This window comes from Nothobranchius furzeri, chromosome 18 (assembly GCF_043380555.1).
Source record: "Nothobranchius furzeri strain GRZ-AD chromosome 18, NfurGRZ-RIMD1, whole genome shotgun sequence".
In the NCBI taxonomy this organism is placed as follows: Eukaryota; Metazoa; Chordata; class Actinopteri; order Cyprinodontiformes; family Nothobranchiidae; genus Nothobranchius; species Nothobranchius furzeri.
In genome coordinates, this window is record NC_091758.1 from 9,735,614 (window position 1) to 9,747,500 (window position 11,887).

Here is an 11,887-nt window from a genome sequence, read left to right on the forward strand (position 1 = left end):
TATTCCCAACAACAGCCAAAAACATTTATATGTCACGGTCCAATCATTGTAATTAATAAAACAATAATACGGAACCCAGCATTGCATCATTCACCTGTATCAGGTGCAGGGTTAGGGTTCACACGAATTACTCAGATTAATAGCACCACTCCATCATTCCTGATGGCCACCCATGGCTTCAACTGAGGGTCATTTAATCTTTGGGAGTGATTCGCCTGTAACACAGATTTAATACCATCATTATAACTGCTCCTGTATCATTAACTCTTTAGGCACCTGTTTATATTTTATTTGTGTGTGTGTGTGTGTGTGTGTGTGTGTGTGTGTGTGTGTGTGTGTGTGTGTGTGTGTGTGTGTGTGTGTGTGTGTGTGTGTGTGTGTGTGTGTTTAATTGATTTGACTACGGTAAAGTTTTTTTTTATATATATTTTTTAGAAGCTGGTAGGAATATCTGTTTTATTTGTAAGGACACTTTTAAAATTAATTATTTCAAACTGTATTTACTCCAAATTTTTACATGATAACACACATTAAAAGTGTCTTAGATTTAAGTTACAGATGTCTATCATCTCCTGGCAGAATGAGTGATCAAATCTGCAACTGTGGCTCGTAACAGTCAGAAATGTTGCTTGTCGCAATTTTACACCTTTGGCATCTAAAGAGTTAAGTGATGCAAGTTTACAGTTCTGTTTCACATCTATGTTTTAAGAAAATACTGAAGTTATTTTTCTGAGGTTCATGAACGCACAACGTTTCACACAGAGATAACCTAGCAACGGGCTGTTGCTAACGGTAAAAAAAAAATCTCCACTTACCCTCCCGGTGACAACAGCACTGTCCTTTGCAGAAAGAATCCAGACTGGATACTGACAACAAACCCTGATTGTGTCCATTTGTATCCCTCCAGGCTTTTATATGCTCGTAGCGATGCTCCGGAGTAGGACGAGGGAAAATTAATAAGAAAATTGTAAATGTCAGGGTATCTCAAATCCGGTAGGTCCACTCCGACAGCTTCTGGCATTTTAAAAACTATCCCAGGGGCATGGTAAGGGTCGGAGATAATTAATTTATGACTATATAAAATGGTTTCTTCGGTTTTAAAGTGAGAAGTGAACTCCGACGGAGTAAAATCCAAGCCAATCCCATTCATGTTCATGTTTAAGATCCGTGTTTGTTTACCTTTTTTGCCTGCCAATATGGCGTCTACTCTCTGAGAGTCACGTGACGTCCGGATCTCTATAGTCCCTTTAATTCAGCTTGTTATGTGCCATGAGAGAGATATAAGGACCCACCTTTCATCAAACTTTTTGACAGGTCTTTCTTTGACCTCATGATCTTGCCCCCCCATCCCTACCATAAATTAAATTGACAGGTCTATTGTTCTTTGACCTCATGACCTTGCCCCACTCTTCCCTAGCCTAACTCAAATTGACAGGCGTATTGTTCAATGACCCGATGACCTTGGCCCCCCCGCCCTAGCATAAATCTGATTGGCATGCGTATTGTTCATTGACCTAGTCCCCCCACCTTAGCCTAAATCATATTGTCAGTAGTCTCTTTTGTGAAGATCGATATGTTAAGAAAATGACTGGGTGTAATGGCGCATGAAGTTTCCTTTTGTGAATCATTTTAGTTACGCTTGATAACTGTTTTGTCTTAGCCCCGCAGTTCCCACAGCCCCTCCCTTTCATACGTAATACCCTCCAACCCTGATTGCCTCTTTAAAAGCTCAGATTCATTTCAAGGGTCAGACTGAGATCATGTCAGAATGATGAAGAGCCAAAGAAATACCTCTAAGAAAGTGGTGAAGCAAGAGTCTATCCAAGAGGTGAAGGAAGTGAAGCAAGAAGCGATGGATGAAGCACCAACCCAAGAGGAAAAGGAAGAAGTGTTTACATCCGACGCTTCAACTTCAACCCAAAAGGTGAAAGAAGAGAGTGTGGATATGCTGTCGCCGCTATCACAAACCTTGCTTTGTGAAAAATCCATCCAGAACCAGCTCAGTAATTTAACATCTCAGATGTGAAGTACAGAATAGTTAAACTCAAGGAAATAAGACACATAACTTAGATTCACATGCATGTCGTAAACGGATCTACACACGCACACACACACACACACACACACACACATTAAATTAATGTTTGACCATTGCTAGATCTAATTCTGAAAATTACATTCAATTGTTGTAACATTTAAACACAAAGAGACCATTTTGTTTAAAGGCACATCTGTGAAAAAAGATGTGAGCAGAGGGAATATGATGGATCAGATGTACTAAAAGACGTCACATCCAGTCAGTTTTGATACTATGGAAACATGAATTAAAGCATAAAGACAGCAGCTACTGATACAAGCCAAATTTATCACTTCTGGTCAAACCTTCTTTATCAACCCTTTACTGTCTTAACATTAGCCAAGCATAAATCTCCAGAACCAGCCCGGTAATTTAACATCTCAGATATGAAGTACAGAATAGTTAAACTCAAGGAAATAAGACACATAACTTAGATTCCCATGCATGTCGTAAACGGATCTACACACACACAGGCACACACACACACACACACACACACACACACACACACGCACGCACGCACGCACACACACACACACACACAGGGTTAGGGTTACATTCAGACATGTGTCTCCAACTCTAAACCATTCAGCCATACCTCTGGTGATGCTTTACAACAAAATCACCCCCATCTCAGCCACAAAGCATTTGACTTGCTTTTTGTTCTGTGGTGGGTTTTTAAACAGTGCCAGGAAGTTTGTGAACAAAACACTAGTTGATCATTTACCATCCATTTGGCTATGCACGATCCTAAGACTAGTGAAGGGTTACCGACTCTAAACCGTTTATTGTTTTGTTGTACAGCACCCTGCATACTCAAGCCTATAAGGTGCTTTATGAATAAAATTTGAGCCATACCTCTGGTGATGCTGTAGTCGGCATGGAGACAAACAGCTCCTCAGCTCACAAAGCACTTGACTTACTTTTTGTTCTGTAAAACACACACACACACACACACCCTCTTCCACAACGATATTGTCATACATTAGTGAAAGAAGCCGTAGGGGGTGATGGTCGTTTCAGAGCTGCACTGAACATACTCAGCTGCAACATTTTTTAACATGAGTTTTGATCCATAAAAAGCCTCATATTGCTTTGCTAATAACGACTTTTGAATTGCGAAATGATGAGACAGGCCTGACATCGCAACAGATTTTTCATAAACGTTTCCACAAACAATTGTCAGGTACAAAGCTGGTCAAGTATTATTTTTTGGATCGTAAAGGGTTTTTTATTTCTCCTGTGGAACGTTTTGAAGAACCGATGGACACGAGTTAAATACAGGCTAGTTCACACACACGCACACATGCACACGCACGCACGCACAGCTGTAATATAATTCTTTGTAGTGTTTTTAAACATTAGCCTCGACCAATCGCGTCGTTTCTATTCAAGATTTTTTTAAACGACGGTATAAAAATGTAGAACGCATTTTGGAGTCCTGATTCTGTGAAGCTACCAAGATGACAGGTGAGTTTTTTACTCAGGCTCCGCTTTGTTTGGTCTAACAACATCTAATCTTTTTTTATTTTTAGACGCAATCGTTGTTATCTCATTGGAGAGTGAATGGGAGGAACTTCCTCTTTCTCAATTATCACGTACACCGCCTCGAGCCAAACCACCATCCCCTCATGATACATTTAGCCAAATCGACCGAGCCCTGAAAAATTTCAGTGTTTTTTTTTTATACGTAATGTATTAACATTCCTTTTTTTTCAGCTGAGAAAGAGCTAATTTCACAGAAAGGGAGGGCGCTAGAACGGAACTTCAGCAATACCCCAGAAGTCTAAACTTTTTCACAACCATGCCTCCACGCATCAATCAGCATCGAACGGAGTTACATCAAGATCTGCGTTACACGGTGACCAGACAACAAGCTGATCCGATCGTAGAAGCTGAGAGACCTGGTAAGTCAAAAAAAAAAAAGTTTTTTAGTAAAAGATGATGTTTCATTCATATTTTTTCTCCTTCCAGAGCATCCGCCGATAACCTGCGGTCAACATGCCGCGTCAACCCCTCCCCCCGCACCACGTGGTCCCGCTACCGCGCAGACAGCTGGTAAGTGATCCAAAAAAAAATAGTGTTTAATAAATTAAAAGATGACTCATTCATACTCTCTTTTTTTCTCCTTCCAGAACAACCGTCGGTGACCAGTGACGAAGAAAGCACAACCCGTGCAGCTGTTCCTTAACAACCAGATGGTAAGCATCACTGTAATGTAATATTTAATTGACGCATTTGTCAGTAACTCGTTAATTACATAGTATTTTTAAACTCAGAATCAAAAATGTGGGTTTCCTAAAAAATAAATAAAAAAGATCCGCATCCTGCACGCGGCCGTTGTTATATTCACAAAATCGCTCCGCTAAAACAAAATAATCAGCCCTGCTGGAGCACAGCGCATATTAAGGTTTTTTTTTTTTTTTTGCGTTCGGTAGATCTCTTTGGATGAATCTAGGAAAACAGTTTTTCTGGAAGGAAATTATTCAAATAAAATCATGAAAACAAAACAAAGTGCTTGAAAAGAAGGTAGATGTTTACCAGTGAAAAACAATAATACCGTAAATCCTCTAATACAGGCCCGGGCCTGTATTTGACTCAAGCTCATCAAGCTCCAGGCCTTTATTGGAAGGAGGGCCAGTATTAGAGGCAGGCCTCTATTTCTATTGGAGCAAAATGAACTAATGGTTCGCTGGAGTTTTTGACAATTAAAATTGCGCCCACATTTTCAAAGTTAAACACATTTCTTTTAACAACGGTAGTTTCTGCTTCAACCCTCTCCCCCCTCCCCCTGCTTCAGCCCTCTCCCCCCTCCCCCTGCAACTCACTGATGCGCCTGCAGCCTCTCGGAGTTCCTGCTGCTCTAAACATTAAAATAATTATTTCATTTTCTGTTCCTCACTTCTGATGACCTTCAGTGGTGTCTGTTTGTTGCAACCACCAGGTACAAAAACTAACTTGTTTTTATTTGACTATTTTTCTGTCCTGTCTGTTTATTATCTTCCTGCATCTCCTCTCAATCCTAAAGAAAAACTGCTACCTGGGTTCATATATATTCACCTCATGAGTTACCTTTGAACTGCAGTTCTAAAAGATCTACCGACCGCAAAAACAGCGGAGTGCTCGCTGCTTGCCGGCCGCATCAGTGATCAGTGCGTTGGAGGACAAGGTGTGCCCCGCTCCAGCAGCGAAACACATCAGGCGCAAATAACACTCTGGGGAGCAGTAGCAGGGGTTGTATGAACTAGTCGACTTCACTAGTGACGTTTTATGCCTGTCGTCGACTAGTCGCTGTCACATGATAATGACCGGCAAGATGCAGCCCTCGGAAAAGACATCAGCTTGCTGTCTGCAGGTGACATGCTCCTGCGCTCGGGGGGGAGGGGGGGGGGGGGCAACGTGCTGTGCCAGACCGTAGGTACTGACACGCGATCGTTCATGTCGGTTCATTTCCTTTAATGTTTTCTGTCTTTTATTTGCGCCTGATGTGTTTCGCTGCTGTGGAGCGGGGCACATCACCTTGTCCTCCGACGCACTGAAGGAAATGAACTATTGCATGTTAAATAATTTGGCAACACCTGATTGTTACTGTGGCCGTGCTCAGGAGGCAGATCCGACCGCAAAAACAGCGGAGCGCTCCCTGCTTGGCGGCCGCATCAGTGATCAGTGCGTCGGAGGACAAGGCGATGTGCCCCGCTCCACAGCAGCGAAACACATCAGGCGCAAATAAAAGACAGAAAACATTAAAGGAAATGAACCGACATGAACGATCGCGTGTCAGTACCTACGCACTGGCACAGCGCGTTGGAGCTGTGCCAGTGCAGGAGCTTGTCACCTGCTGACAGCAGGCTGCTGTATTTTCCGAGGGCTGCATCTTGCCGGTCATTATCACGTGACAGCGACTAGTCGACGACAGGCAGAAAAAGTCACTATAGTGAAGTCGACTAGTTCATACAACCCCTATTGCTCCCCAGTATTCTGCAGCATAATCAGAACGTTCTCTTTGAACTTGATATTGTAATGACCTGGCTGGGGTTGTAAGCCAGGTGCATTCTGGGTGTTGTGTTATATGTGTTTCCTAACATTCTGCTAGCTTCTATGTGTTGATTTGAGTGTTATGTAAGCCACAGGGAAGGTGATGTGTGTTCTGTGGAGCGGGTTGAATTAGCATGGTTAACTGACACCGTGACTCTGTGTGGTAGGAGCGTGATAGAAGTTCGGTGTCTGTAGCGTTACAAAGTGTTGAAGAAGAAGCCTAATAAAGGTCTGGTGTGAACCACTACTGCCTCCTGCTGGTTGAGTTGGGGATTGCCGCTGAGATGCTAGGGGTCACTACAATATCAAGTTTTCGCCTCTTCTTCGTCTCCGTGTCTCCGCATGGTTAAAGTTACCCTCGCGGTCTATCGCTGGCAAATCAAAAGTGAGACATGACACAACCACCCCCCACCCCCACCTGGCCACAATAAGAGGACCGGCCACCCGGCCTTTAATTGAATACGGCCTGTAGTAAGTAATCTAAGTGAGTTAGTGGATGACTGTCTACCCTTAATGAAACCAGTTTGGTCAGGGTGTATTATGAAGGGGGTTACCTTCTCTAATCTTTTGGCCAGGGCTTTACAAATTATTTTGAGATCAACATTAAAAAGAGAAATTGGGCGATAGCTGGTAGGAAATGCCGGGTCTTTGCCTGGTTTTAACAAGAGACTAATATTGGCTGAATTCATGTTTGGCTGTAATCTGCTGCTCTCTTCGATTTCCCTCACCATTCTGAAAAATATTGGAGCCAGAATGATCCAGAATTCTTTGTAGAATTCTACTGGGAACCCGTCTGGACCTATTCGTCATGGATTTAAGGGCTTCCTGGAGCTCCGCTGATGTTAGTGGCGAGTCCAGGACTGTAACTTGGCTGTTTGATAATTTAGGAAGTGTTATCCTGCCAAGGATCTCATTGATCTCATTATCTGATGGGTTTATCTGTGGTGAGTACAACGTTTGGTAAAAGTCTCTGAAGGTGTTGTTTATTCTTTCAGGGTCATATACTATATTCCCGGTTGAGTCTTTAACAGCAGATATGGTAGTTTTCTCCTTAGTTATTTTTAATTGGCTAGCTAAGAATTTACCTGATTTATTACTATGTTCAAAGTTTTCTATTCGTAGTCTTTGTGCTAAAAATTGTGTCTTTTTGTCAATAATTCCATGAAGTTCTAATTTAGCTTTACGTAATTTGCTCATTGACTCTTCTTCTGTGGACGCCTCTAAAGACTTGATGATTTCTTCTAACTCCTGAATACGTTTATTTTCCGTTTTTTTCTTATGTGATGAGAAAGAGATTATTTTACCTCTCATCACTGCCTTTCCTGCCTCCCAAAGAATAGATGCTGATGTTCCAGGCAGGTCATTATGTTCTAAATATAAACCCCACTCCTTTTTAAAAAATTCTATAAAACCTTCGTCTTTAAGCAGTGATGTATTAAACCTCCAGTTTTTGCTTGGTGGGATTGTCTTTTTATTTACCAGAGTTAAAGAAATTGGAGCATGGTCGCTGACAACTATGGGGTGTATCTCAGTGGCTGAAATGTCAGCCAACAATGAGCTGCTGACTAGAAAATAATCCAAACGTGAATGAGAGTGATGGACGTGCGAAAAAAAAGTATACTCTCTACGGTTAGGATGAAGAGATCGCCATGCATCACAAAGCCCATAATCACTCATGTACTGTTTAACTATATTAGTGGATTGCCAATTGCGCTGAGTCCCAGCTGTACTGAGCCTGTCTGTTAAGGAATTCATCCAAAAATTAAAATCACCTCCAAGTATAAGTGGACAGTCCAAGTGTTCGGAGAGTACAGAGAAAAAATTATGAAAGAATGGAGGGTCATCCATATTTGGACAGTATATGCTGACGATACATAAGCATTGGTTCTGTACAGATAATTTTAACATTATAAATCTACCCTTTGGATCAGAGACTGTGTCCAATACTGTGAAATTGATGTTTTTGTGTATTAAAATAGCTACACCTCTTTGCCTAGAGTTATAGCAGGCAGAGAACATGCTGGGAAACTCAGGTGTTTTAAGTTCATCTGCGGATGTGGCAGATCTATGAGTCTCTTGTAACAATATTACGTCTGCTTGCAATCTCTTTGACTGATCAAAAATTTGTAATCTCTTCTCTCTAGAGCCAGCCCCATGTACGTTCCATGAGACAAACCTTAGTGCACCCATAGATGTGTGTGTGAGTAGCTAAAATGTGACGCCTTCATGTGAATAAGATGGAATAAGTATCTAAATGTATAAATAGTATGTTAATAAATAACTTAACTTGGGCTGAGGAGGTGAGCATGTGCTGACGGCCGATCACCGGATACAAGGCAGCGTTTGAAGCTGATGGCAGCTCGTTAACAAACATCCACAAACAATTAAGACACATTTTCGCCTAATTTATTTACTGACAACGCAAATAATAATCTGGTAAGTATAACTCACTCAATCTGGAGGTAAGTGAAGAGAATTCAGAAAGTTTACTAAATTATATTGACGAAGTTTTCGAGTTATTCGTTATGGGTCCAAAGAAATCAGCAGCTGAGGCTGAAACACCTGCTGGGACCAAGAGGAGCCGTCCTCAGGACTCGCCTGAGGCCTCATCTCCCCGGAAAGACGTATTAGAATTATTAGATTCTATTGATAAACGGCTTCTGGGATTTGAGGGGCGACTTCATCTGCTCGAGGTTCTTCACCAGGAGTTTCAGAACCTCCGAACATCTCTGGAGTTCAGCCAGGAACAGGTTGAGCGGCTCGCTGCTGAGAACGCGTCTCTGCGGAAGTCCGTCTCTTCCCTGGAAGAGGGAATGACGCGGATCACCCTGGACAACAAAACTCTGAAGGGGACGGTTTTGGACCTTCAGGCCCGCAGCATGAGGGATAATTTGGTGTTCGCAGGTCTGCCGGAGCAGACGGGAGGGGCGGAGAACTGCGAGCAAACAATAAAGAACTTTCTTCAGACAGAAATGAAGATACCCGAAGAAAAAGTTAAAAACATCACATTTCACCGGGTACATCGCCTTGGAGCTAAAAGAGGAGACAGCAGAAGACCTCGTCCCATCGTGGCTAAATTTGAACATTTTGGAGATATAACATGCTTTTAAGTTATTCCTTTTTACATCTAAATCCTTCAGTTTGGGGTCTAAAAACAGTGGAACTGCAGTTCTTTGGTCTGATTTCCTCATTATTGTTGCTCTACAGACCCTCATCTACCCCTGTTCTGAGGAGAGTCTTGAGAACGAGCCGTTTTTGGGTACTGTCTCTTTAAACTGGAGGAGGAGCTGTAAACTCCGCCCCCCTCCATAGTGCAGACCTGTACTCTCCTCCCCCAGCCGGACTTTGTAGTTCTATAGAGAAATCATTATTTAGCATAGCAGATTTAGCATAGCATATTAGCATTTTTAAAACATGTGGGGAGAGTAGTTCATCAAGCTGTTTCAAGGCTGCTAACTCTCTCATGCATTTGTCTGTAGTCACTCACACACACCCGTCACGGCCGACGGAGGGACAAGCGAGCAGGCACGTGCGCACACACACACACACCCGTCACGGCCGACGAGACAAGCGAGCAGGCTCGCGCACGCGCGCACACACAAGGAATGCTGCTTGCTTATTTATTTCTATAAAAAATGTTTTAAAAAATGATACAGCTCATTAAAACACCATTAAAAGAATATATTTTATTAAGATCTCTATCTATATATATACATACATATAATTATAAATAATTTTATAAGTAGTCTTATTTTATATTGGGTGTCTTAATGGCTGAAAATGGATAAAAAGCAGTTACATTTTAATTTAAAGATTTGAGATTCTAGTCAAAAATAAAGAACATTCCTCCAAATGTTCTTTAATGTGATTATAATTCTAATGCTTAGAACTTTGTTTTTATTGTCTGCAATGCGTAGCCTATATCTTTATTAAATGTGTTTAGCTGTAAAGTGGTAATTCTCTCTAATGTGTACAGAGAGGTGGACATCAGTGCTGCAGTGAAATTCCCAAGATCAGTCTGCTTTGCTAACAAATATAGTTAAATCTTACCTGCATTCTAAATAAATACCGTTAGGTGAAAACATCAGTAGGCATTGAGTTATTGATACAATCCCTAACAGCCAGAATGGAAGAAGAGCATGCTGGGTCATCCTGGATCTGGGCCTGTTCTGTGTATTTACCTACAGGATGCAATAAATGTCTACAAGGCTGAGTTTGGACCATTACATCTAAAAGAAAGCATACAATCAGTGATTTTTTTTATTGTTTACATTAATATACAAATTTTCTAAGTATTAACCTCACAGCAAATAAGTAGAATAATATAATAAACAGGCTTTAGTAGTTAAACAGGCGTTGTGCACACAGGTGCTTTGTGTCCCGGTGCTGGTGGTATCTAGGTCTCAGAGTTCCTGTCCTCCTGCCGTCTTCTGTTGTCCTCAGGATACGGATTGATGTTTCCTGATGATGAGGGAGGGGCAGTATGTGGGCTTCAAACTGGTCCTGGATAACAGTGGGAGACCTCCGTTGTCTGAATACTGAGACCAGAGGGTTGGTGAGATGCAGATCTTCTCTACCTCATCTAGAAACGGAGTTGGTTCAGGGAAAACTTTTCCAAAGACCAGTTCCATGATGTCATCGCCATATTCTGCAATGAAAGACAATAACTTTAATGACATATTTTGTTTACAAGCAGCTTTAGGAAAGTTGTTTCTTTAGCTTTCATGTTTATAGTCACGTTTGTGTTTGTTCACAAGTTCACTTTGCTGCAGTGACTTCATATTCTTACAAATGTAATAAAATAGTGACACTAAAATTATACAAATGATTCCTTATGAAAGGAAGCTCATTAGAGAGCAGTGCAGACAGACTTACTACATGCTGCAGCTGTTTTTGTAGACCAGCTGCTGCTGAACTTGGGGAAAGTTATTCTGCACACGTCCAGATCAGATGGTTGTTTACAGAAAATAATGTAATTCAATAATTTCTAAACAGACTAAACAAGTAAAACATCAAATAAATCACTCTGCTGTCATCAGACGGAGTGATTCAGGGGGTGAGGTGTTCTTAATGATGAGGGTGGCTGAGGTGTGTCATCACTCACTTTGGTCTGGTCCAGACCATCTCTTTACTGGTGGGTCTCCTTCCTCAGTAGGTGACGTGAGCTTCAACATCTGAACGTTCTGTGTTCCTTAGAGGAGAAGAAAAGTAACATTAGCAAGCTGGCTAAATTATTTTTTACTAGCATCTCAAGGCCTTGGAGAAGCAGATCTTCACTTACCTAAACATCAGACCAGTTTGTCCCAGCTGAGCTCATCAGGGCGTTAGTCTGACAGCCTGTCAGTGAAACACGGCTCCAGTCTTCTGGATGTGGACTCTAAAAAGCAAAGGAACATTTTTACTTTTGTTTTAATTATTTTACAGCTAATTTGATCAGCTTTCCGATGCTCACGCTCATACAGACGGTGAGCTTTGCTGCGTCTGACTGATGCAGAGTTCGTTTTTATATCTGCAGTGAGACAAAAAACTAACCTCACTCCACTCAGAGATTGTTCTTTAAAACTCTATTAAATCCACTGTGTTGACGCACTATAATGACTTTGTCACGCTGCATTTTAGCTGATATGGGACTTTATTTACTGGATGCTAAGATTACATCACACTCACGTAAAATAACACACAGGCTCTCTGCTGCTACAATCAGTGGATGTACATCTGGTGTAAAAGAAGGCGTTGATCAGAAATCACGTTTTATTCCACGAAAATCAGCCAAAT

The 11,887-nt window shown here is 41.7% G+C and overlaps 1 long non-coding RNA gene across 1 annotated transcript; it reads right to left on the bottom strand.

Moving 5' to 3' along the window:
* Positions 1 to 10,450: 10,450 nt before the first annotated feature.
* Positions 10,451 to 11,653, bottom strand: LOC139063817 (uncharacterized). The gene is made up of 3 exons (XR_011517151.1): positions 11,394 to 11,653; positions 11,217 to 11,303; positions 10,451 to 10,760 (listed from the first exon to the last, which is right to left on the bottom strand). It is a non-coding gene; the product is annotated as an uncharacterized lncRNA (long non-coding RNA).
* Between the last annotated feature and the right edge of the window lie 234 nt (positions 11,654 to 11,887).